The sequence below is a fragment of the Spermophilus citellus genome (genome assembly GCF_964194105.1).
Source record: "Spermophilus citellus genome assembly, chromosome: 18".
NCBI classification, from domain to species: Eukaryota; Metazoa; Chordata; class Mammalia; order Rodentia; family Sciuridae; genus Spermophilus; species Spermophilus citellus.
The window spans coordinates 30935393-30960268 of record NC_138200.1 but is presented as its reverse complement, the minus strand read 5'-3'; positions in this window follow the sequence as shown (position 1 = coordinate 30960268).

Genomic DNA, 24876 nt, shown 5'->3' with positions numbered 1-24876 from the left:
ATAAGAACGAAATTTGGTGAGTCAAGTGGGAATGGTGTACTGATCATTACCTCCAAGTATCATCAAGATTGGGTGAAAGAACATTTGCTGAGATTTCAGGAAACTCGTGGTTTTTTTGGAAGCTAGGCAACCCCTTTCAGACGAATTTGGTTTTCATCAGTCTCTGCTTTGGGCTACTTGAATAGGAAACAAACAGTACAGACAGAACATAGAACTGCTTTATTTTTTCAAGTTTCAAGGAGCTAGCACAAACCGTGTTGGATTTAGAGTTCCAAATTCATCTATCAATATAGGAGAAAACAGAGTGAAACCTAAAAATTCAAACTGTTACTGCAGAGGAATGCTTCAAGCTATAAGAACGAAATTTGGTGAGTCAAGTGGGAATGGTGTACTGATCATTACCTCCAAGTATCATCAAGATTGGGTGAAATAACATTTGCTGAGATTTCAGGAAACTCGTAGTTTTTTGGAAGCTAGGCAACCCCTTTCAGACGAATTTGGTTTTCATCAGTCTCTGCTTAGGGCTACTTGAATAGGAAACAAACAGTACAGACAGAACTTAGAACTGCTTTATTTTGTCAAGTTTCAAGGAGCTAGCACAAACCGTGTTGGATTTAGAGTTCCAAATTCATCTATCAATATAGGAGAAAACAGAGTAAAACCTAAAAATTCAAACTGTTACTGCAGAGGAATGCTTCAAGCTATAAGAACGAAATTTGGTGAGTCAAGTGGGAATGGTGTACTGATCATTACCTCCAAGTATCATCAAGATTGGGTGAAATAACATTTGCTGAGATTTCAGGAAACTCGTGGTTTTTTGGAAGCTAGGCAACCCCTTTCAGACGAATTTGGTTTTCATCAGTCTCTTCTTAGGGCTACTTGAATAGGAAACAAACAGTACAGACAGAACTTAGAACTGCTTTATTTTGTCAAGATTCAAGGAGCTAGCACAAACCGTGTTGGATTTAGAGTTCCAAATCCATCTATCAATATAGGAGAAAACAGAGTGAAACCTAAAAATTCAAACTGTTACTGCAGAGGAATGCTTCAAGCTATAAGAACGAAATTTGGTGAGTCAAGTGGGAATGGTGTACTGATCATTACCTCCAAGTATCATCAAGATTGGGTGAAATAACATTTGCTGAGATTTCAGGAAACTCGTAGTTTTTTGGAAGCTAGGCAACCCCTTTCTGATGAAAGTGGTTTTTCTCAGGGTGTGCTTAGTGTTACTTGAATAGGAAACAAACTGTATAGTTAGAACTTAGAACTACTTTACTGTGTCAAGTATCAAGGAGCTAGCACAAACCGTGTTGGATTTAGAGTTCCAAATTCATCTATCAATATAGGAGAAAACAGAGTGAAACCTAAAAATTCAAACTGTTACTGCAGAGGAATGCTTCAAGCTATAAGAACGAAATTGGGTGAGTCAAGTGGGAATGGTGTACTGATCATTACCTCCAAGTATCACCAAGATTGGGTGAAATAACATTTGCTGAGATTTCAGGAAACTCGTAGTTTTTTGGAAGCTAGGCAACCCCTTTCTGACGGAAGTGGTTTTTCTCAGGCTGTGCTTAGGGTTACTTGAATAGGAAACAAACTGTATACTTAGAACTTAGAACTACTGTATTTTGTCAAGTTTCAAGGAGCTAGCACAAACCGTGTTGGATTTAGAGTTCCAAATTCATCTATCAATATAGGAGAAAACAGAGTGAAACCTAAAAATTCAAACTGTTACTGCAGAGGAATGCTTCAAGCTATAAGAACGAAATTTGGTGAGTCAAGTGGGAATGGTGTACTGATCATTACCTCCAAGTATCATCAAGATTGGGTGAAATAACATTTGCTGAGATTTCAGGAAACTCATTGTTTTTTGGAAGCTAGGCAACCCCTTTCAGACGAATTTGGTTTTCATCAGTCTCTGCTTAGGGCTACTTGAATAGGAAATAAACAGTACAGACAGAACTTAGAACTGCTTTATTTTGTCAAGTTTCAAGGAGCTAGCACAAACCGTGTTGGATTTAGAGTTCCAAATTCATCTATCAATATAGGAGAAAACAGAGTAAAACCTAAAAATTCAAACTGTTACTGCAGAGGAATGCTTCAAGCTATAAGAACGAAATTTGGTGAGTCAAGTGGGAATGGTGTACTGATCATTACCTCCAAGTATCATCAAGATTGGGTGAAATAACATTTGCTGAGATTTCAGGAAACTCGTGGTTTTTTGGAAGCTAGGCAACCCCTTTCAGACGAATTTGGTTTTCATCAGTCTCTGCTTAGGGCTACTTGAATAGGAAACAAACAGTACATACAGAACTTAGAACTACTTTATTGTGTCAAATTTTAAAGAGCTAGCACAAACCGTGTTGGATTTAGAGTTCCAAATTCATCTATCAATATAGGAGAAAACAGAGTGAAACCTAAAAATTCAAACTGTTACTGCAGAGGAATGCTTCAAGCTATAAGAACGAAATTTGGTGAGTCAAGTGGGAATGGTGTACTGATCATTACCTCCAAGTATCATCAAGATTGGGTGAAATAACATTTGCTGACATTTCAGGAAATCCTAGTTTTTTGAAGCTAGGCAACCCCTTTCTGACGAAAGTGGTTTTTCTCAGGCTGTGCTTAGGGTTACTTGAATAGGAAACAAACTGTATAGTTAGAACTTAGAACTACTTTATTGTGTCGAATTTTAAAGAGCTAGCACAAACCATGTTGAATTTAGAGTTCCAAATTCATCTATCAATATAGGAGAAAACAGAGTGAAACCTAAAAATTCAAACTGTTACTGCAGAGGAATGCTTCAAGCTATAATAACAAAATTTGGTGAGTCAAGTGGGAATGGTGTACTGATCATTACCTCCAAGTATCTTCAAGATTGGGTGAAATAACATTTGCTGAGATTTCAGGAAACTCGTGGTTTTTTGGAAGCTAGGCAACCCCTTTCAAACGAATTTGGTTTTCATCAGTCTCTGCTTAGGGCTACTTAAATAGGAAACAAACAGTACAGACAGAACTTAGAACTGCTTTATTTTGTCAAGTTTCAAGGAGCTAGCACAAACCGTGTTGGATTTAGAGTTCCAAATCCATCTATCCATATAGGAGAAAACAGAGTGAAACCTAAAAATTCAAACTGTTACTGCAGAGGAATGCTTCAAGCTATAAGAACGAAATTTGGTGAGTCAAGTGGGAATGGTGTACTGATCATTACCTCCAAGTATCATCAAGATTAGGTGAAATAACATTTTCCGAGATTTCAGGAAACTCGTAGTTTTTTGGAAGCTAGGCAACCCCTTTCTGATGAAAGTGGTTTTTCTCAGGGTGTGCTTAGGGTTACTTGAATAGGAAACAAACTGTATAGTTAGAAGTTAGAACTACTTTACTGTGTCAAGTATCAAGGTGCTAGCACAAACCGTGTTGGATTTAGAGTTCCAAATTCCTCTATCAATATAGGAGAAAACAGAGTGAAACCTAAAAATTCAAACTGTTACTGCAGAGGAATGCTTCAAGCTATAAGAACGAAATTTGGTGAGTCAAGTGGGAATGGTGTACTGATCATTACCTCCAAGTACCATCAAGATTGGGTGAAATAACATTTGCTGAGATTTCAGGAAACTCATAGTTTTTTGGAAGCTAGGCAACCCCTTTCAGAAGAATTTGGTTTTCATCAGTCTCTGCTTTGGGCTACTTGAATAGGAAACAAACAGTACAGACAGAACTTAGAACTGCTTTATTTTGTCAAGTTTCAAGGAGCTAGCACAAACCGTGTTGGATTTAGAGTTCCAAATTCATCTATCAATATAGGAGAAAACATAGTGAAACCTAAAAATTCAAACTGTTACTGCAGAGGAATGCTTCAAGCTATAAGAACGAAATTTGGTGAGTCAAGTGGGAATGGTGTACTGATCATTACCTCCAAGTATCATCAAGATTGGGTGAAATAACATTTGCTGACATTTCAGGAAATCATAGTTTTTTGGAAGCTAGGCAACCCCTTTCTGACGAAAGTGGTTTTTCTCAGGCTGTGCTTAGGGTTACTTGAATAGGAAACAAACTGTATAGTTAGAACTTAGAACTACTTTTTTTGTCAAATTTTAAAGAGCTAGCACAAACCTTGTTGGATTTAGAGTTCCAAATTCATCTATCAATATAGGAGAAAACATAGTGAAACCTAAAAATTCAAACTGTTACTGCAGAGGAATGCTTCAAGCTATAAGAACGAAATTTGGTGAGTCAAGTGGGAATGGTGTACTGATCATTACCTCCAAGTATCATCAAGATTGGGTGAAATAACATTTGCTGACATTTCAGGAAATCCTAGTTTTTTGAAGCTAGGCAACCCCTTTCTGACGAAAGTGGTTTTTCTCAGGCTGTGCTTAGGGTTACTTGAATAGGAAACAAACTGTATAGTTAGAACTTAGAACTACTTTATTGTGTCGAATTTTAAAGAGCTAGCACAAACCGTGTTGAATTTAGAGTTCCAAATTCATCTATCAATATAGGAGAAAACAGAGTGAAACCTAAAAATTCAAACTGTTACTGCAGAGGAATGCTTCAAGCTATAATAACAAAATTTGGTGAGTCAAGTGGGAATGGTGTACTGATCATTACCTCCAAGTATCATCAAGATTGGGTGAAATAACATTTGCTGAGATTTCAGGAAACTCGTGGTTTTTTGGAAGCTAGGCAACCCCTTTCAGACGAATTTGGTTTTCATCAGTCTCTGCTTAGGGCTACTTAAATAGGAAACAAACAGTACAGACAGAACTTAGAACTGCTTTATTTTGTCAAGTTTCAAGGAGCTAGCACAAACCGTGTTGGATTTAGAGTTCCAAATCCATCTATCCATATAGGAGAAAACAGAGTGAAACCTAAAAATTCAAACTGTTACTGCAGAGGAATGCTTCAAGCTATAAGAACGAAATTTGGTGAGTCAAGTGGGAATGGTGTACTGATCATTACCTCCAAGTATCATCAAGATTAGGTGAAATAACATTTTCCGAGATTTCAGGAAACTCGTAGTTTTTTGGAAGCTAGGCAACCCCTTTCAGAAGAATTTGGTTTTCATCAGTCTCTGCTTTGGGCTACTTGAATAGGAAACAAACAGTACAGACAGAACTTAGAACTGCTTTATTTTGTCAAGTTTCAAGGAGCTAGCACAAACCGTGTTGGATTTAGAGTTCCAAATTCATCTATCAATATAGGAGAAAACATAGTGAAACCTAAAAATTCAAACTGTTACTGCAGAGGAATGCTTCAAGCTATAAGAACGAAATTTGGTGAGTCAAGTGGGAATGGTGTACTGATCATTACCTCCAAGTATCATCAAGATTGGGTGAAATAACATTTGCTGACATTTCAGGAAATCATAGTTTTTTGGAAGCTAGGCAACCCCTTTCTGACGAAAGTGGTTTTTCTCAGGCTGTGCTTAGGGTTACTTGAATAGGAAACAAACTGTATAGTTAGAACTTAGAACTACTTTACTGTGTCAAGTAACAAGGAGCTAGCACAAACCGTGTTGGATTTAGAGTTCCAAATTCATCTATCAATATAGGAGAAAACAGAGTGAAACCTAAAAATTCAAACTGTTACTGCAGAGGAATTCTTCAAGCTATAAGAACGAAATTTGGTGAGTCAAGTGGGAATGGTGTACTGATCATTACCTCCAAGTATCATCAAGATTGGGTGAAATAACATTTGCTGAGATTTCAGGAAACTCGTAGTTTTTTGGATGCTAGGCAACCCCTTTCTGACGAAAGTGGTTTTTCTCAGGCTGTGCTTAGGGTTACTTGAATAGGAAACAAACTGTATAGTTAGAACTTAGAACTACTTTATTGTGTCAAGTTTCAAGGAGCTAGCACAAACCGTGCTGGATTTAGAGTTCCAAATTCATCTATCAATATAGGAGAAAACAGAGTGAAACCTAAAAATTCAAACTGTTACTGCAGAGGAATGCTTCAAGCTATAAGAACGAAATTTGGTGAGTCAAGTGGGAATGGTGTACTGATCATTACCTCCAAGTATCATCAAGATTGGGTGAAATAACATTTGCTGAGATTTCAGGAAACTCGTAGTTTTTTGGAAGCTAGGCAAACCCTTTCAGACGAATTTGGTTTTCATCAGTCTCTGCTTAGGGCTACTGGAATAGGAAACAAACAGTACAGACAGAACTTAGAACTGCTTTATTTTGTCAAGTTTCAAGGAGCTAGCACAAACCGTGTTGGATTTAGAGTTCCAAATTCATCTATCAATATAGGAGAAAACAGAGTGAAACCTAAAAATTCAAACTGTTACTGCAGAGGAATGCTTCAAGCTATAAGAACGAAATTTGGTGAGTCAAGTGGGAATGGTGTACTGATCATTACCTCCAAGTATCATCAAGATTGGGTGAAATAACATTTGCTGAGATTTCAGGAAACTCGTAGTTTTTTGGAAGCTAGGCAACCCCTTTCAGACGAATTTGGTTTTCATCAGTCTCTGCTTAGGGCTACTTGAATAGGAAACAAACAGTACAGACAGAACTTAGAACTGCTTTATTTTGTCAAGTTTCAAGGAGCTAGCACAAACCGTGTTGGATTTAGAGTTCCAAATTCATCTATCAATATACGAGAAAACAGAGTAAAACCTAAAAATTCAAACTGTTACTGCAGAGGAATGCTTCAAGCTATAAGAACGAACTTTGGTGAGTCAAGTGGGAATGGTGTACTGATCATTACCTCCAAGTATCATCAAGATTGGGTGAAATAACATTTGCTGAGATTTCAGGAAACTCGTAGTTTTTTGGAAGCTAGGCAACCCCTTTCAGAAGAATTTGTTTTTCATCAGACTCTGCTTTGGGCTACTTGAATAGGAAACAAACAGTACAGACAGAACTTAGAACTGCTTTATTTTGTCAAGTTTCATTGAGCTAGCACAAACCGTGTTGGATTTAGAGTTCCAAATTCATCTATCAATATAGGAGAAAACAGAGTGAAACCTAAAAATTCAAACTGTTACTGCAGAGGAATGCTTCAAGCTATAAGAACGAAATTTGGTGAGTCAAGTGGGAATGGTGTACTGATCATTACCTCCAAGTATCATCAAGATTGGGTGAAATAACATTTGCTGACATTTCATGAAATCATAGTTTTTTGGAAGCTAGGCAACCCCTTTCTGACGAAAGTGGTTTTTCTCAGGCTGTGCTTAGGGTTACTTGAATAGGAAACAAAGAGTACAGACAGAACTTAGAACTACTTTATTGTGTCAAATTTTAAAGAGCTAGCACAAACCGTGTTGGATTTAGAGTTCCAAATTCATCTGTCAATATAGGAGAAAACAGAGTGAAACCTAAAAATTCAAACTGTTACTGCAGAGGAATGCTTCAAGCTATAAGAACGAAATTTGGTGAGTCAAGTGGGAATGGTGTACTGATCATTACCTCCAAGTATCATCAAGATTGGGTGAAAGAACATTTGCTGAGATTTCAGGAAACTCGTGGTTTTTTTGGAAGCTAGGCAACCCCTTTCAGACGAATTTGGTTTTCATCAGTCTCTGCTTTGGGCTACTTGAATAGGAAACAAACAGTACAGACAGAACATAGAACTGCTTTATTTTTTCAAGTTTCAAGGAGCTAGCACAAACCGTGTTGGATTTAGAGTTCCAAATTCATCTATCAATATAGGAGAAAACAGAGTGAAACCTAAAAATTCAAACTGTTACTGCAGAGGAATGCTTCAAGCTATAAGAACGAAATTTGGTGAGTCAAGTGGGAATGGTGTACTGATCATTACCTCCAAGTATCATCAAGATTGGGTGAAATAACATTTGCTGAGATTTCAGGAAACTCGTAGTTTTTTGGAAGCTAGGCAACCCCTTTCAGACGAATTTGGTTTTCATCAGTCTCTGCTTAGGGCTACTTGAATAGGAAACAAACAGTACAGACAGAACTTAGAACTGCTTTATTTTGTCAAGTTTCAAGGAGCTAGCACAAACCGTGTTGGATTTAGAGTTCCAAATTCATCTATCAATATAGGAGAAAACAGAGTAAAACCTAAAAATTCAAACTGTTACTGCAGAGGAATGCTTCAAGCTATAAGAACGAAATTTGGTGAGTCAAGTGGGAATGGTGTACTGATCATTACCTCCAAGTATCATCAAGATTGGGTGAAATAACATTTGCTGAGATTTCAGGAAACTCGTGGTTTTTTGGAAGCTAGGCAACCCCTTTCAGACGAATTTGGTTTTCATCAGTCTCTTCTTAGGGCTACTTGAATAGGAAACAAACAGTACAGACAGAACTTAGAACTGCTTTATTTTGTCAAGATTCAAGGAGCTAGCACAAACCGTGTTGGATTTAGAGTTCCAAATCCATCTATCAATATAGGAGAAAACAGAGTGAAACCTAAAAATTCAAACTGTTACTGCAGAGGAATGCTTCAAGCTATAAGAACGAAATTTGGTGAGTCAAGTGGGAATGGTGTACTGATCATTACCTCCATATATCATCAAGATTAGGTGAAATAACATTTTCCGAGATTTCAGGAAACTCGTAGTTTTTTGGAAGCTAGGCAACCCCTTTCTGATGAAAGTGGTTTTTCTCAGGGCGTGCTTAGTGTTACTTGAATAGGAAACAAACTGTATAGTTAGAACTTAGAACTACTTTACTGTGTCAAGTATCAAGGAGCTAGCACAAACCGTGTTGGATTTAGAGTTCCAAATTCATCTATCAATATAGGAGAAAACAGAGTGAAACCTAAAAATTCAAACTGTTACTGCAGAGGAATGCTTCAAGCTATAAGAACGAAATTGGGTGAGTCAAGTGGGAATGGTGTACTGATCATTACCTCCAAGTATCATCAAGATTGGGTGAAATAACATTTGCTGAGATTTCAGGAAACTCGTAGTTTTTTGGAAGCTAGGCAACCCCTTTCTGACGGAAGTGGTTTTTCTCAGGCTGTGCTTAGGGTTACTTGAATAGGAAACAAACTGTATACTTAGAACTTAGAACTACTTTATTTTGTCAAGTTTCAAGGAGCTAGCACAAACCGTGTTGGATTTAGAGTTCCAAATTCATCTATCAATATAGGAGAAAACAGAGTGAAACCTAAAAATTCAAACTGTTACTGCAGAGGAATGCTTCAAGCTATAAGAACGAAATTTGGTGAGTCAAGTGGGAATGGTGTACTGATCATTACCTCCAAGTATCATCAAGATTGGGTGAAATAACATTTGCTGAGATTTCAGGAAACTCATTGTTTTTTGGAAGCTAGGCAACCCCTTTCAGACGAATTTGGTTTTCATCAGTCTCTGCTTAGGGCTACTTGAATAGGAAACAAACAGTACAGACAGAACTTAGAACTGCTTTATTTTGTCAAGTTTCAAGGAGCTAGCACAAACCGTGTTGGATTTAGAGTTCCAAATTCATCTATCAATATAGGAGAAAACAGAGTAAAACCTAAAAATTCAAACTGTTACTGCAGAGGAATGCTTCAAGCTATAAGAACGAAATTTGGTGAGTCAAGTGGGAATGGTGTACTGATCATTACCTCCAAGTATCATCAAGATTGGGTGAAATAACATTTGCTGAGATTTCAGGAAACTCGTGGTTTTTTGGAAGCTAGGCAACCCCTTTCAGACGAATTTGGTTTTCATCAGTCTCTGCTTAGGGCTACTTGAATAGGAAACAAACAGTACATACAGAACTTAGAACTGCTTTATTTTGTCAAGTTTCAAGGAGCTAGCACAAACCGTGTTGGATTTAGAGTTCCAAATCCATCTATCAATATAGGAGAAAACAGAGTGAAACCTAAAAATTCAAACTGTTACTGCAGAGGAATGCTTCAAGCTATAAGAACGAAATTTGGTGAGTCAAGTGGGAATGGTGTACTGATCATTACCTCCAAGTATCATCAAGATTAGGTGAAATAACATTTTCCGAGATTTCAGGAAACTCGTAGTTTTTTGGAAGCTAGGCAACCCCTTTCTGATGAAAGTGGTTTTTCTCAGGGTGTGCTTAGGGTTACTTGAATAGGAAACAAACTGTATAGTTAGAAGTTAGAACTACTTTACTGTGTCAAGTATCAAGGAGCTAGCACAAACCGTGTTGGATTTAGAGTTCCAAATTCATCTATCAATATTGGAGAAAACAGAGTGAAACCTAAAAATTCAAACTGTTACTGCAGAGGAATGCTTCAAGCTATAAGAACGAAATTTGGTGAGTCAAGTGGGAATGGTGTACTGATCATTACCTCCAAGTATCATCAAGATTGGGTGAAATAACATTTGCTGACATTTCAGGAAATCATAGTTTTTTGGAAGCTAGGCAACCCCTTTCTGACGAAAGTGGTTTTTCTCAGGCTGTGCTTAGGGTTACTTGAATAGGAAACAAACAGTACAGACAGAACTTAGAACTACTTTATTGTGTCAAATTTTAAAGAGCTAGCACAAACCGTGTTGGATTTAGAGTTCCAAATTCATCTATCAATATAGGAGAAAACAGAGTGAAACCTAAAAATTCAAACTGTTACTGCAGAGGAATGCTTCAAGCTATAAGAACGAAATTTGGTGAGTCAAGTGGGAATGGTGTACTGATCATTACCTCCAAGTATCATCAAGATTGGGTGAAATAACATTTGCTGACATTTCAGGAAATCCTAGTTTTTTGAAGCTAGGCAACCCCTTTCTGACGAAAGTGGTTTTTCTCAGGCTGTGCTTAGGGTTACTTGAATAGGAAACAAACTGTATAGTTAGAACTTAGAACTAGTTTATTGTGTCGAATTTTAAAGAGCTAGCACAAACCGTGTTGAATTTAGAGTTCCAAATTCATCTATCAATATAGGAGAAAACAGAGTGAAACCTAAAAATTCAAACTGTTACTGCAGAGGAATGCTTCAAGCTATAATAACAAAATTTGGTGAGTCAAGTGGGAATGGTGTACTGATCATTACCTCCAAGTATCATCAAGATTGGGTGAAATAACATTTGCTGAGATTTCAGGAAACTCGTGGTTTTTTGGAAGCTAGGCAACCCCTTTCAGACGAATTTGGTTTTCATCAGTCTCTGCTTAGGGCTACTTAAATAGGAAACAAACAGTACAGACAGAACTTAGAACTGCTTTATTTTGTCAAGTTTCAAGGAGCTAGCACAAACCGTGTTGGATTTAGAGTTCCAAATCCATCTATCCATATAGGAGAAAACAGAGTGAAACCTAAAAATTCAAACTGTTACTGCAGAGGAATGCTTCAAGCTATAAGAACGAAATTTGGTGAGTCAAGTGGGAATGGTGTACTGATCATTACCTCCAAGTATCATCAAGATTGGGTGAAATAACATTTGCTGACATTTCATGAAATCATAGTTTTTTGGAAGCTAGGCAACCCCTTTCTGAAGAAAGTGGTTTTTCTCAGGCTGTGCTTAGGGTTACTTGAATAGGAAACAAAGAGTACAGACAGAACTTAGAACTACTTTATTGTGTCAAATTTTAAAGAGCTAGCACAAACCGTGTTGGATTTAGAGTTCCAAATTCATCTGTCAATATAGGAGAAAACAGAGTGAAACCTAAAAATTCAAACTGTTACTGCAGAGGAATGCTTCAAGCTATAAGAACGAAATTTGGTGAGTCAAGTGGGAATGGTGTACTGATCATTACCTCCAAGTATCATCAAGATTGGGTGAAAGAACATTTGCTGAGATTTCAGGAAACTCGTGGTTTTTTTGGAAGCTAGGCAACCCCTTTCAGACGAATTTGGTTTTCATCAGTCTCTGCTTTGGGCTACTTGAATAGGAAACAAACAGTACAGACAGAACATAGAACTGCTTTATTTTTTCAAGTTTCAAGGAGCTAGCACAAACCGTGTTGGATTTAGAGTTCCAAATTCATCTATCAATATAGGAGAAAACAGAGTGAAACCTAAAAATTCAAACTGTTACTGCAGAGGAATGCTTCAAGCTATAAGAACGAAATTTGGTGAGTCAAGTGGGAATGGTGTACTGATCATTACCTCCAAGTATCATCAAGATTGGGTGAAATAAAATTTGCTGAGATTTCAGGAAACTCGTAGTTTTTTGGAAGCTAGGCAACCCCTTTCAGACGAATTTGGTTTTCATCAGTCTCTGCTTAGGGCTACTTGAATAGGAAACAAACAGTACAGACAGAACTTAGAACTGCTTTATTTTGTCAAGTTTCAAGGAGCTAGCACAAACCGTGTTGGATTTAGAGTTCCAAATTCATCTATCAATATAGGAGAAAACAGAGTAAAACCTAAAAATTCAAACTGTTACTGCAGAGGAATGCTTCAAGCTATAAGAACGAAATTTGGTGAGTCAAGTGGGAATGGTGTACTGATCATTACCTCCAAGTATCATCAAGATTGGGTGAAATAACATTTGCTGAGATTTCAGGAAACTCGTGGTTTTTTGGAAGCTAGGCAACCCCTTTCAGACGAATTTGGTTTTCATCAGTCTCTTCTTAGGGCTACTTGAATAGGAAACAAACAGTACAGACAGAACTTAGAACTGCTTTATTTTGTCAAGATTCAAGGAGCTAGCACAAACCGTGTTGGATTTAGAGTTCCAAATACATCTATCAATATAGGAGAAAACAGAGTGAAACCTAAAAATTCAAACTGTTACTGCAGAGGAATGCTTCAAGCTATAAGAACGAAATTTGGTGAGTCAAGTGGGAATGGTGTACTGATCATTACCTCCATATATCATCAAGATTAGGTGAAATAACATTTTCCGAGATTTCAGGAAACTCGTAGTTTTTTGGAAGCTAGGCAACCCCTTTCTGATGAAAGTGGTTTTTCTCAGGGTGTGCTTAGTGTTACTTGAATAGGAAACAAACTGTATAGTTAGAACTTAGAACTACTTTACTGTGTCAAGTATCAAGGAGCTAGCACAAACCGTGTTGGATTTAGAGTTCCAAATTCATCTATCAATATAGGAGAAAACAGAGTGAAACCTAAAAATTCAAACTGTTACTGCAGAGGAATGCTTCAAGCTATAAGAACGAAATTGGGTGAGTCAAGTGGGAATGGTGTACTGATCATTACCTCCAAGTATCACCAAGATTGGGTGAAATAACATTTGCTGAGATTTCAGGAAACTCGTAGTTTTTTGGAAGCTAGGCAACCCCTTTCTGACGGAAGTGGTTTTTCTCAGGCTGTGCTTAGGGTTACTTGAATAGGAAACAAACTGTATACTTAGAACTTAGAACTACTGTATTTTGTCAAGTTTCAAGGAGCTAGCACAAACCGTGTTGGATTTAGAGTTCCAAATTCATCTATCAATATAGGAGAAAACAGAGTGAAACCTAAAAATTCAAACTGTTACTGCAGAGGAATGCTTCAAGCTATAAGAACGAAATTTGGTGAGTCAAGTGGGAATGGTGTACTGATCATTACCTCCAAGTATCATCAAGATTGGGTGAAATAACATTTGCTGAGATTTCAGGAAACTCATTGTTTTTTGGAAGCTAGGCAACCCCTTTCAGACGAATTTGGTTTTCATCAGTCTCTGCTTAGGGCTACTTGAATAGGAAATAAACAGTACAGACAGAACTTAGAACTGCTTTATTTTGTCAAGTTTCAAGGAGCTAGCACAAACCGTGTTGGATTTAGAGTTCCAAATTCATCTATCAATATAGGAGAAAACAGAGTAAAACCTAAAAATTCAAACTGTTACTGCAGAGGAATGCTTCAAGCTATAAGAACGAAATTTGGTGAGTCAAGTGGGAATGGTGTACTGATCATTACCTCCAAGTATCATCAAGATTGGGTGAAATAACATTTGCTGAGATTTCAGGAAACTCGTGGTTTTTTGGAAGCTAGGCAACCCCTTTCAGACGAATTTGGTTTTCATCAGTCTCTGCTTAGGGCTACTTGAATAGGAAACAAACAGTACATACAGAACTTAGAACTACTTTATTGTGTCAAATTTTAAAGAGCTAGCACAAACCGTGTTGGATTTAGAGTTCCAAATTCATCTATCAATATAGGAGAAAACAGAGTGAAACCTAAAAATTCAAACTGTTACTGCAGAGGAATGCTTCAAGCTATAAGAACGAAATTTGGTGAGTCAAGTGGGAATGGTGTACTGATCATTACCTCCAAGTATCATCAAGATTGGGTGAAATAACATTTGCTGACATTTCAGGAAATCCTAGTTTTTTGAAGCTAGGCAACCCCTTTCTGACGAAAGTGGTTTTTCTCAGGCTGTGCTTAGGGTTACTTGAATAGGAAACAAACTGTATAGTTAGAACTTAGAACTACTTTATTGTGTCGAATTTTAAAGAGCTAGCACAAACCATGTTGAATTTAGAGTTCCAAATTCATCTATCAATATAGGAGAAAACAGAGTGAAACCTAAAAATTCAAACTGTTACTGCAGAGGAATGCTTCAAGCTATAATAACAAAATTTGGTGAGTCAAGTGGGAATGGTGTACTGATCATTACCTCCAAGTATCATCAAGATTGGGTGAAATAACATTTGCTGAGATTTCAGGAAACTCGTGGTTTTTTGGAAGCTAGGCAACCCCTTTCAGACGAATTTGGTTTTCATCAGTCTCTGCTTAGGGCTACTTAAATAGGAAACAAACAGTACAGACAGAACTTAGAACTGCTTTATTTTGTCAAGTTTCAAGGAGCTAGCACAAACCGTGTTGGATTTAGAGTTCCAAATCCATCTATCCATATAGGAGAAAACAGAGTGAAACCTAAAAATTCAAACTGTTACTGCAGAGGAATGCTTCAAGCTATAAGAACGAAATTTGGTGAGTCAAGTGGGAATGGTGTACTGATCATTACCTCCAAGTATCATCAAGATTAGGTGAAATAACATTTTCCGAGATTTCAGGAAACTCGTAGTTTTTTGGAAGCTAGGCAACCCCTTTCTGATGAAAGTGGTTTTTCTCAGGGTGTGCTTAGGGTTACTTGAATAGGAAACAAACTGTATAGTTAGAAGTTAGAACTGCTTTACTGTGTCAAGTATCAAGGTGCTAGCACAAACCGTGTTGGATTTAGAGTTCCAAATTCCTCTATCAATATAGGAGAAAACAGAGTGAAACCTAAAAATTCAAACTGTTACTGCAGAGGAATGCTTCAAGCTATAAGAACGAAATTTGGTGAGTCAAGTGGGAATGGTGTACTGATCATTACCTCCAAGTACCATCAAGATTGGGTGAAATAACATTTGCTGAGATTTCAGGAAACTCATAGTTTTTTGGAAGCTAGGCAACCCCTTTCAGAAGAATTTGGTTTTCATCAGTCTCTGCTTTGGGCTACTTGAATAGGAAACAAACAGTACAGACAGAACTTAGAACTGCTTTATTTTGTCAAGTTTCAAGGAGCTAGCACAAACCGTGTTGGATTTAGAGTTCCAAATTCATCTATCAATATAGGAGAAAACATAGTGAAACCTAAAAATTCAAACTGTTACTGCAGAGGAATGCTTCAAGCTATAAGAACGAAATTTGGTGAGTCAAGTGGGAATGGTGTACTGATCATTACCTCCAAGTATCATCCAGATTGGGTGAAATAACATTTGCTGACATTTCAGGAAATCATAGTTTTTTGGAAGCTAGGCAACCCCTTTCTGACGAAAGTGGTTTTTCTCAGGCTGTGCTTAGGGTTACTTGAATAGGAAACAAACTGTATAGTTAGAACTTAGAACTACTTTTTTTGTCAAATTTTAAAGAGCTAGCACAAACCTTGTTGGATTTAGAGTTCCAAATTCATCTATCAATATAGGAGAAAACATAGTGAAACCTAAAAATTCAAACTGTTACTGCAGAGGAATGCTTCAAGCTATAAGAACGAAATTTGGTGAGTCAAGTGGGAATGGTGTACTGATCATTACCTCCAAGTATCATCAAGATTGGGTGAAATAACATTTGCTGACATTTCAGGAAATCCTAGTTTTTTGAAGCTAGGCAACCCCTTTCTGACGAAAGTGGTTTTTCTCAGGCTGTGCTTAGGGTTACTTGAATAGGAAACAAACTGTATAGTTAGAACTTAGAACTACTTTATTGTGTCGAATTTTAAAGAGCTAGCACAAACCGTGTTGAATTTAGAGTTCCAAATTCATCTATCAATATAGGAGAAAACAGAGTGAAACCTAAAAATTCAAACTGTTACTGCAGAGGAATGCTTCAAGCTATAATAACAAAATTTGGTGAGTCAAGTGGGAATGGTGTACTGATCATTACCTCCAAGTATCATCAAGATTGGGTGAAATAACATTTGCTGAGATTTCAGGAAACTCGTGGTTTTTTGGAAGCTAGGCAACCCCTTTCAGACGAATTTGGTTTTCATCAGTCTCTGCTTAGGGCTACTTAAATAGGAAACAAACAGTACAGACAGAACTTAGAACTGCTTTATTTTGTCAAGTTTCAAGGAGCTAGCACAAACCGTGTTGGATTTAGAGTTCCAAATCCATCTATCCATATAGGAGAAAACAGAGTGAAACCTAAAAATTCAAACTGTTACTGCAGAGGAATGCTTCAAGCTATAAGAACGAAATTTGGTGAGTCAAGTGGGAATGGTGTACTGATCATTACCTCCAAGTATCATCAAGATTAGGTGAAATAACATTTTCCGAGATTTCAGGAAACTCGTAGTTTTTTGGAAGCTAGGCAACCCCTTTCTGATGAAAGTGGTTTTTCTCAGGGTGTGCTTAGGGTTACTTGAATAGGAAACAAACTGTATAGTTAGAAGTTAGAACTACTTTACTGTGTCAAGTATCAAGGTGCTAGCACAAACCGTGTTGGATTTAGAGTTCCAAATTCCTCTATCAATATAGGAGAAAACAGAGTGAAACCTAAAAATTCAAACTGTTACTGCAGAGGAATGCTTCAAGCTATAAGAACGAAATTTGGTGAGTCAAGTGGGAATGGTGTACTGATCATTACCTCCAAGTACCATCAAGATTGGGTGAAATAACATTTGCTGAGATTTCAGGAAACTCGTAGTTTTTTGGAAGCTAGGCAACCCCTTTCAGAAGAATTTGGTTTTCATCAGTCTCTGCTTTGGGCTACTTGAATAGGAAACAAACAGTACAGACAGAACTTAGAACTGCTTTATTTTGTCAAGTTTCAAGGAGCTAGCACAAACCGTGTTGGATTTAGAGTTCCAAATTCATCTATCAATATAGGAGAAAACATAGTGAAACCTAAAAATTCAAACTGTTACTGCAGAGGAATGCTTCAAGCTATAAGAACGAAATTTGGTGAGTCAAGTGGGAATGGTGTACTGATCATTACCTCCAAGTATCATCAAGATTGGGTGAAATAACATTTGCTGACATTTCAGGAAATCATAGTTTTTTGGAAGCTAGGCAACCCCTTTCTGACGAAAGTGGTTTTTCTCAGGCTGTGCTTAGGGTTACTTGAATAGGAAACAAACTGTATAGTTAGAACTTAGAACTACTTTTTTTGTCAAATTTTAAAGAGCTAGCACAAACCTTGTTGGATTTAGAGTTCCAAATTCATCTATCAATATAGGAGAAAACATAGTGAAACCTAAAAATTCAAACTGTTACTGCAGAGGAATGCTTCAAGCTATAAGAACGAAATTTGGTGAGTCAAGTGGGAATGGTGTACTGATCATTACCTCCAAGTATCATCAAGATTGGGTGAAATAACATTTGCTGACATTTCATGAAATCATAGTTTTTTGGAAGCTAGGCAACCCCTTTCTGACGAAAGTGGTTTTTCTCAGGCTGTGCTTAGGGTTACTTGAATAGGAAACAAACATACAGACAGAACTTAGAACTACTTTATTGTGTCAAATTTTAAAGAGCTAGCACAAACCGTGTTGGATTTAGAGTTCCAAATTCATCTGTCAATATAGGAGAAAACAGAGTGAAACCTAAAAATTCAAACTGTTACTGCAGAGGAATGCTTCAAGCTATAAGAACGAAATTTGGTGAGTCAAGTGGGAATGGTGTACTGATCATTACCTCCAAGTATCATCAAGATTGGGTGAAATAACATTTGCTGAGATTTCAGGAAACTCGTGGTTTTTTGGAAGCTAGGCAACCCCTTTCAGACGAATTTGGTTTTCATCAGTCTCTGCTTAGGGCTACTTGAATAGGAAACAAACAGTACATACAGAACTTAGAACTACTTTATTGTGTCAAATTTTAAAGAGCTAGCACAAACCGTGTTGGATTTAGAGTTCCAAATTCATCTATCAATATAGGAGAAAACAGAGTGAAACCTAAAAATTCAAACTGTTACTGCAGAGGAATGCTTCAAGCTATAAGAACGAAATTTGGTGAGTCAAGTGGGAATGGTGTACTGATCATTACCTCCAAGTATCATCAAGATTGGGTGAAATAACATTTGCTGACATTTCAGGAAATCCTAGTTTTTTGAAGCTAGGCAACCCCTTTCTGACGAAAGTGGTTTTTCTCAGGCTGTGCTTAGGGTTACTTGAATAGGAAACAAACTGTATAGTTAGAACTTAGAACTACTTTATTGTGTCGAATTTTAAAGAGCTAGCACAAACCATGTTGAATTTAGAGTTCCAAATTCATCTATCAATATAGGAGAAAACAGAGTGAAACCTAAAAATTCAAACTGTTACTGCAGAGGAATGCTTCAAGCTATAATAACAAAATTTGGTGAGTCAAGTGGGAATGGTGTACTGATCATTACCTCCAAGTATCATCAAGATTGGGTGAAATAACATTTGCTGAGATTTCAGGAAACTCGTGGTTTTTTGGAAGCTAGGCAACCCCTTTCAGACGAATTTGGTTTTCATCAGTCTCTGCTTAGGGCTACTTAAATAGGAAAAAAACAGTACAGACAGAACTTAGAACTGCTTTATTTTGTCAAGTTTCAAGGAGCTAGCACAAACCGTGTTGGATTTAGAGTTCCAAATCCATCTATCCATATAGGAGAAAACAGAGTGAAACCTAAAAATTCAAACTGTTACTGCAGAGGAATGCTTCAAGCTATAAGAACGAAATTTGGTGAGTCAAGTGGGAATGGTGTACTGATCATTACCTCCAAGTATCATCAAGATTAGGTGAAATAACATTTTCCGAGATTTCAGGAAACTCGTAGTTTTTTGGAAGCTAGGCAACCCCTTTCTGATGAAAGTGGTTTTTCTCAGGGTGTGCTTAGGGTTACTTGAATAGGAAACAAACTGTATAGTTAGAAGTTAGAACTACTTTACTGTGTCAAGTATCAAGGTGCTAGCACAAACCGTGTTGGATTTAGAGTTCCAAATTCCTCTATCAATATAGGAGAAAACAGAGTGAAACCTAAAAATTCAAACTGTTACTGCAGAGGAATGCTTCAAGCTATAAGAACGAAATTTGGTGAGTCAAGTGGGAATGGTGTACTGATCATTACCTCCAAGTACCATCAAGATTGGGTGAAATAACATTTGCTGAGATTTCAGGAAACTCATAGTTTTTTGGAAGCTAGGCAACCCCTTTCAGAAGAATTTGGTTTTCATCAGTCTCTGCTTTGGGCTACTTGAATAGGAAACAAACAGTACAGACAGAACTTAGAACTGCTTTATTTTGTCAAGTTTCAAGGAGCTAGCACAAACCGTGTTGGATTTAGAGTTCCAAATTCATCTATCAATATAGGAGAAAACATAGTGAAACCTAAAAATTCAAACTGTTACTGCAGAGGAATGCTTCAAGCTATAAGAACGAAATTTGGTGAGTCAAGTGGGAATGGTGTACTGATCATTACCTCCAAGTATCATCCAGATTGGGTGAAATAACATTTGCTGACATTTCAGGAAATCATAGTTTTTTGGAAGCTAGGCAACCCCTTTCTGACGAAAGTGGTTTTTCTCAGGCTGTGCTTAGGGTTACTTGAATAGGAAACAAACTGTATAGTTAGAACTTAGAACTACTTTTTTTGTCAAATTTTAAAGAGCTAGCACAAACCTTGTTGGATTTAGAGTTCCAAATTCATCTATCAATATAGGAGAAAACATAGTGAAACCTAAAAATTCAAACTGTTACTGCAGAGGAATGCTTCAAGCTATAAGAACGAAATTTGGTGAGTCAAGTGGGAATGGTGTACTGATCATTACCTCCAAGTATCATCAAGATTGGGTGAAATAACATTTGCTGACATTTCAGGAAATCCTAGTTTTTTGAAGCTAGGCAACCCCTTTCTGACGAAAGTGGTTTTTCTCAGGCTGTGCTTAGGGTTACTTGAATAGGAAACAAACTGTATAGTTAGAACTTAGAACTACTTTATTGTGTCGAATTTTAAAGAGCTAGCACAAACCGTGTTGAATTTAGAGTTCCAAATTCATCTATCAATATAGGAGAAAACAGAGTGAAACCTAAAAATTCAAACTGTTACTGCAGAGGAATGCTTCAAGCTATAATAACAAAATTTGGTGAGTCAAGTGGGAATGGTGTACTGATCATTACCTCCAAGTATCATCAAGATTGGGTGAAATAACATTTGCTGAGATTTCAGGAAACTCGTGGTTTTTTGGAAGCTAGGCAACCCCTTTCAGACGAATTTGGTTTTCATCAGTCTCTGCTTAGGGCTACTTAAATAGGAAACAAACAGTACAGACAGAACTTAGAACTGCTTTATTTTGTCAAGTTTCAAGGAGCTAGCACAAACCGTGTTGGATTTAGAGTTCCAAATCCATCTATCCATATAGGAGAAAACAGAGTGAAACCTAAAAATTCAAACTGTTACTGCAGAGGAATGCTTCAAGCTATAAGAACGAAATTTGGTGAGTCAAGTGGGAATGGTGTACTGATCATTACCTCCAAGTATCATCAAGATTAGGTGAAATAACATTTTCCGAGATTTCAGGAAACTCGTAGTTTTTTGGAAGCTAGGCAACCCCTTTCTGATGAAAGTGGTTTTTCTCAGGGTGTGCTTAGGGTTACTTGAATAGGAAACAAACTGTATAGTTAGAAGTTAGAACTACTTTACTGTGTCAAGTATCAAGGTGCTAGCACAAACCGTGTTGGATTTAGAGTTCCAAATTCCTCTATCAATATAGGAGAAAACAGAGTGAAACCTAAAAATTCAAACTGTTACTGCAGAGGAATGCTTCAAGCTATAAGAACGAAATTTGGTGAGTCAAGTGGGAATGGTGTACTGATCATTACCTCCAAGTACCATCAAGATTGGGTGAAATAACATTTGCTGAGATTTCAGGAAACTCGTAGTTTTTTGGAAGCTAGGCAACCCCTTTCAGAAGAATTTGGTTTTCATCAGTCTCTGCTTTGGGCTACTTGAATAGGAAACAAACAGTACAGACAGAACTTAGAACTGCTTTATTTTGTCAAGTTTCAAGGAGCTAGCACAAACCGTGTTGGATTTAGAGTTCCAAATTCATCTATCAATATAGGAGAAAACATAGTGAAACCTAAAAATTCAAACTGTTACTGCAGAGGAATGCTTCAAGCTATAAGAACGAAATTTGGTGAGTCAAGTGGGAATGGTGTACTGATCATTACCTCCAAGTATCATCAAGATTGGGTGAAATAACATTTGCTGACATTTCAGGAAATCATAGTTTTTTGGAAGCTAGGCAACCCCTTTCTGACGAAAGTGGTTTTTCTCAGGCTGTGCTTAGGGTTACTTGAATAGGAAACAAACTGTATAGTTAGAACTTAGAACTACTTTTTTTGTCAAATTTTAAAGAGCTAGCACAAACCTTGTTGGATTTAGAGTTCCAAATTCATCTATCAATATAGGAGAAAACATAGTGAAACCTAAAAATTCAAACTGTTACTGCAGAGGAATGCTTCAAGCTATAAGAACGAAATTTGGTGAGTCAAGTGGGAATGGTGTACTGATCATTACCTCCAAGTATCATCAAGATTGGGTGAAATAACATTTGCTGACATTTCATGAAATCATAGTTTTTTGGAAGCTAGGCAACCCCTTTCTGACGAAAGTGGTTTTTCTCAGGCTGTGCTTAGGGTTACTTGAATAGGAAACAAACATACAGACAGAACTTAGAACTACTTTATTGTGTCAAATTTTAAAGAGCTAGCACAAACCGTGTTGGATTTAGAGTTCCAAATTCATCTGTCAATATAGGAGAAAACAGAGTGAAACCTAAAAATTCAAACTGTTACTGCAGAGGAATGCTTCAAGCTATAAGAACGAAATTTGGTGAGTCAAGTGGGAATGGTGTACTGATCATTACCTCCAAGTATCATCAAGATTGGGTGAAATAACATTTGCTGAGATTTCAGGAAACTCGTGGTTTTTTTGGAAGCTAGGCAACCCCTTTCAGACGAATTTGGTTTTCATCAGTCTCTGCTTTGGGCTACTTGAATAGGAAACAAACAGTACAGACAGAACTTAGAACTGCTTTATTTTTTCAAGTTTCAAGGAGCTAGCACAAACCGTGTTGGATTTAGAGTTCCAAATTCATCTATCAATATAGGAGAAAACAGAGTGAAACCTAAAAATTCAAACTGTTACTGCAGAGGAATGCTTCAAGCTATAAGAACGAAATTTGGTGAGTCAAGTGGGAATGGTGTACTGATCATTACCTCCAAGTATCATCAAGATTGGGTGAAATAACATTTGCTGACATTTCAGGAAATGATAGTTTTTTGGAAGCTAGGCAACCCCTTTCTGACGAAAGTGGTTTTTCTCAGGCTGTGCTTAGGGTTACTTGAATAGGAAACAAACAGTACAGACAGAACTTAGAACTACTTTATTGTGTCAAATTTTAAAGAGCTAGCACAAACCGTGTTGGATTTAGAGTTCCAAATTCATCTGTCAATATAGGAGAAAACAGAGTGAAACCTAAAAATTCAAACTGTTACTGCAGAGGAATGCTTCAAGCTATAAGAACGAAATTTGGTGAGTCAAGTGGGAATGGTGTACTGATCATTACCTCCAAGTATCATCAAGATTGGGTGAAATAACATTTGCTGAGATTTCAGGAAACTCGTGGTTTTTTGGAAGCTAGGCAACCCCTTTCAGACGAATTTGGTTTTCATCAGTCTCTGCTTTGGGCTACTTGAATAGGAAACAAACAGTACAGACAGAACTTAGAACTGCTTTATTTTTTCAAGTTTCAAGGAGCTAGCACAAACCGTGTTGGATTTAGAGTTCCAAATTCATCTATCAATATAGGAGAAAACAGAGTGAAACCTAAAAATTCAAACTGTTACTGCAGAGGAATGCTTCAAGGTATAAGAACGAAATTTGGTGAGTCAAGTGGGAATGGTGTACTGATCATTACCTCCAAGTATCATCAAGATTGGGTGAAATAACATTTGCTGACATTTCAGGAAATCATAGTTTTTTGGAAGCTAGGCAACCCCTTTCTGATGAAAGTGGTTTTTCTCAGGGTGTGCTTAGGGTTACTTGAATAGGAAACAAACTGTATAGTTAGAACTTAGAACTACTTTATTGTGTCGAATTTTAAAGAGCTAGCACAAACCGTGTTGGATTTAGAGTTCCAAATTCATCTGTCAATATAGGAGAAAACAGAGTGAAACCTAAAAATTCAAACTGTTACTGCAGAGGAATGCTTCAAGCTATAAGAACGAAATTTGGTGAGTCAAGTGGGAATGGTGTACTGATCATTACCTCCAAGTATCATCAAGATTGGGTGAAATAACATTTCCTGAGGTTTCAGGAAACTCGTGGTTTTTTGGAAGCTAGGCAACCCCTTTCAGACGAATTTGGTTTTCATCAGTCTCTGCTTTGGGCTACTTGAATAGGAAACAAACAGTACAGACAGAACTTAGAACTGCTTTATTTTGTCAAGTTTCAAGGAGCTAGCACAAACCGTGTTGGATTTAGAGTTCCAAATTCATCTGTCAATATAGGAGAAAACAGAGTGAAACCTAAAAATTCAAACTGTTACTGCAGAGGAATGCTTCAAGCTATAAGAACGAAATTTGGTGAGTCAAGTGGGAATGGTGTACTGATCATTACCTCCAAGTATCATCAAGATTGGGTGAAATAACATTTGCTGAGGTTTCAGGAAACTCGTGGTTTTTTGGAAGCTAGGCAACCCCTTTCAGACGAATTTGGTTTTCATCAGTCTCTGCTTTGGGCTACTTGAATAGGAAACAAACAGTACAGACAGAACTTAGAACTGCTTTATTTTGTCAAGTTTCAAGGAGCTAGCACAAACCGTGTTGGATTTAGAGTTCCAAATTCATCTATCAATATAGGAGAAAACAGAGTGAAACCTAAAAATTCAAACTGTTACTGCAGAGGAATGCTTCAAGCTATAAGAACGAAATTTGGTGAGTCAAGTGGGAATTGTGTACTGATCATTACCTCCAAGTATCATCAAGATTGGGTGAAATAACATTTGCTGACATTTCAGGAAATCATAGTTTTTTGGAAGCTAGGCCACCCTTTCTGACGAAAGTGGTTTTTCTCAGGCTGTGCTTAGTGTTACTTGAATAGGAAACAAACTGTATAGTTAGAACTTAGAACTGCTTTATTTTGTCAAGTTTCAAGGAGCTAGCACAAACCGTGTTGAATTTAGAGTTCCAAATTCATCTATCAATATAGGAGAAAACAGAGTGAAACCTAAAAATTCAAACTGTTACTGCAGAGGAATGCTTCAAGCTATAAGAACGAAATTTGGTGAGTCAAGTGGGAATGGTGTACTGATCATTACCTCCAAGTATCATCAAGATTGGGTGAAATAACATTTGCTGACATTTCAGGAAATCCTAGTTTTTTGGAAGCTAGGCAACCCCTTTCTGACGAAAGTGGTTTTTCTCAGGCTGTGCTTAGGGTTACTTGAATAGGAAACAAACTGTATAGTTAGAACTTAAAACTACTTTATTGTGTCGAATTTTAAAGAGCTAGCACAAACCGTGTTGAATTTAGAGTTCCAAATTCATCTATCAATATAGGAGAAAACAGAGTGAAACCTAAAAATTCAAACTGTTACGGCAGAGGA